At 31.7% G+C, this 3,443-nt stretch overlaps 1 pseudogene; it reads left to right on the plus strand.

The window, feature by feature from the left end:
• The first annotated feature begins 1,571 nt into the window (after positions 1-1,571).
• Positions 1,572-2,302, plus strand: LOC145094709 (basic leucine zipper 43 pseudogene; annotated as a pseudogene).
• The last annotated feature ends 1,141 nt before the right edge of the window (positions 2,303-3,443 follow it).

Genomic DNA, 3,443 nt, shown 5'->3' on the forward strand with positions numbered 1-3,443 from the left:
TTTATCTTTAAAATTAATCTAAAACATATTGTTCAGATGTCACCAAAAACCCCATTCGTTCCCAGGAGATATTATATGGTAATACATCACATCACATCACAATTCGTCTGGCTTGACCACTTACCAATTAATCACAATATGCTGCTTTTATTTGCTTTCAAAATGGCGTTGAAAACTAATCATTTGCTATCGTGGGTTAACTTAATGAAATAATGACTAAGAAACACCAACTTTTACCATAATGTGCCATTGATTGGTGCCTTGCGTCACAAGAAACAGTGATTCCTATTTCATAAAGATTCAGTAATTAAAAAGGATACATATTTATTTTAGTATATTTTGTTAGCAAAGTGGTCAAATGAGTACCTTGTTTAATTAATAATCTTTCCACTTGCATAAAAAGGACTTGTCTTCTCATGTTTCCTTTTCTTTTTTTAAGCTTTATAATCCTATCCACAATAAAAATAGAATCCTCAGCAATTTGCCAAAAGAAAATATCTGGGGACAACGACAATCATGTATTATGTTGACCATTTCATCACCATAAAGGGTACATGCCATCTAAACATCAAAAGGTTAAAAATATTTACTAGAAGACAGTTGTGGATTTAAAAAATATTTTAACTGGTGTCACATCGCACATAAAACCAGGATAAACCAAACTTATGATGGAAACTATTAATGGAATTGAGAGTTTTTTCTATATAACACTTGAAATTTTTAACTTACTTTTTCTAGTATCCTCAATTTTCTAATTGTCTTTTTATTTTTTGTTCAATATGTTATAAAATTTGTAATCCTCTCTAATAAATAAAGGTTTTTTTTTTTGCCATTTGTCACACTCTCATTCAATTTGTCAAATGTTATTTTGTGGTTAATTTTAATTAATTTTTTTTCACATGTCATTTTATGAGTTTTTTTATTTTATTAAATTTTACAAAATATTTTAATATAATAGTTGCATTAAAAGTAATAATAAATGAATATCAATTTCATTAATAAACTTACTTTTTAATTTCTAAATTCTCAAAATTAAAGTTTATTAGTTTCTTTTACTTATTTAAATTAGTATTTGTTTAAATTTAAAAGATAAAAAACATTTCTACGATAATAATTCAATATTTTTCTTATTTTTTTTATAAATTTTAAGTTCTTAAATATTTTCATCTTTATATTTAATTTTTTTATAAATTAAACTGTAATATATGGATATAGTATAAAATAAATAAAAATTAAGAACCCATATAATAATTCAATAGTGGTGTCTCCCCCCCCCCCCCCCCCCCCCCCCCTTCATTATCAGGTTCAAGTCTCAGCATCACCTTCTTCCATTTACACACTATAATTTACCTACCCTATTATCCGAACATGTGACAGGTTAGTGGGGGCACCGAGGGTATGACCTAATGCGTATACCTTTTTTTTAACAGTATATCGTCAGGTAGTACCCTACTCATCCACAATCAAGGAGCCATATATGCTTCTACTGGTGAATTCATAATGCTAGGACCCTCGCAACCTTTTTTAAATACTATATAAACTCCTTACCTCATCTTCTCCTTCGCCTTCATTTCCAATCACAACATCCATCTTACCAAATTTGTGTAAATATTATAGCCATGCAAGCCAACGAGCTTACTGATTCCCACTACCTTCTTCCTCCAAACCCAGATCTCGATCATGACACAACATACTTAACCATGAACCTATACAACTCACCAATCATGCAATTCAATCTCAACACACCCTCAAACCCATTCTACAATCTTCACATGAACCCCCAATATCATGAAATTAACCCGTATTTTTCCGATGAAGCAGATGATCGACAACAGAGAAACCTCATCAATGAAAGGAAGCAAAGGAGAATGATATCTAATAGAGAGTCAGCTCGTAGGTCACGCATGCGAAAACAGAAGCATTTAGATGAACTTTGGTCGCAGGTGATTTGGCTTCGTAATGAAAATCATCAACTTGTTGACAAATTGAATAAATTTTCAGGGACACATGATCGAGTTCTTCAAGAGAATGCTCAGCTTAAAGAGGAAGCTTCAGAGCTTCGTGAAATGATCAACAAGTTGCAGCTTAATGGAACTTATCCTAGTTTGATGGACTTAGATGATATCAATAGCAACGCGCTTTACCTTAGAACTGAATCTTCAAACCCTTCGATCTCTATCTCAAGTTCCTCGGAGTTCTTCTAGACATGAGTCTTTTCTCTTTATCAATGATCTCTAAGTCAGTTACTATGTATTCCAAGAGTTCGAAGAGGAAGTAGCTGAATAAATCTTTATTTTTTTAATATAGCGTATGATATCACATGTTTTAAATCTATCTTGTAAAAAACTGGGAAACTGGAACAGATTCTTTCTTGATTTGAAACCCCACCAAGCATAAAAGACTTTTTTGCAGAAATAATTAAGAACACATGCTAAATAAATTAGTAAAAAGGTTAGAAATTAATATCAGTATAAATATAAATACTTTTGAGGTGGACAGGATAAACAAGAACAAGATAGCTAGAGAAAAACTGCCTCTAAAAAGAAGAACATGTGAAAAGGTCCACCAATGTATATATCACCTTAAAATTACTACAATCAAACCTTTTAGTCTTGAACTGATTCTGCTTGAGGTTTTTGACCATGGTGATTGTGGATTCATCATTCATGGCTGAATGTTGACACATGGAAGTGTATGTATCACATTGTTTATGCGAATGAAGGTGGTTTATGCTAGTGTACAAGTTTTTTTTTTTTTTTTTTTTTACATTTTATCAGTTCAATTGGCTAATCAATATGCCTCCTTAGTTATTAGGTGTCGGCTTTCTCAGTTTTTTTTACAGGCATAAAGAACATTCTAAGTCTGATATCAAGTGCAATTGCAACAGAGTTAAATCTATACAAGTACGTACAAGAAAACAGTAGTAGCTAGCCCTACTCACTTCTCATAAAGGTAATTTATCAAGTAAGATTTTCACAAGTTTTGGTTAGCCAACTTGATTAAAAGGTGTCTTTCTAACAAAACGTTATAGGTTCATTATACTAACTTGCCCTTCAAAAAAATAGAAAATAAAATGAAATCAAGTGAAATTTTGTTCTCTCTCTATTTCTCAAGTAAGTTTGATGATTGACATTATATGCTTGAAGTTGGTAGTAGATCGTACTAAACTAAATAAAGTAAAATACAACATGAGGGCATCAATAATTCATCTACTAGTGAAGAGTAAAGAGAGACACTAGAAAGTGAACCAATCAGTAAACTCAGTGATCGAGTCTGGAAATTCGACACATCGCCACAAACAAAAAGCTCCAAAGTTACATAGATGAGACCATAGCACTTAAAATGTGGCCTCTACCACAATGTCTTTTAGGCAAAGGCAGCAAAGTAGTGCAACTTTTGACATCATTTCAGTATTATATATACTCAATCAATCATACTTGCCA

Source organism: Lactuca serriola, chromosome 3 (assembly GCF_051521515.1).
Source record: "Lactuca serriola cultivar US96UC23 chromosome 3, Lser_US96UC23_V15, whole genome shotgun sequence".
Lineage (NCBI taxonomy): Eukaryota > Viridiplantae > Streptophyta > Magnoliopsida > Asterales > Asteraceae > Lactuca > Lactuca serriola.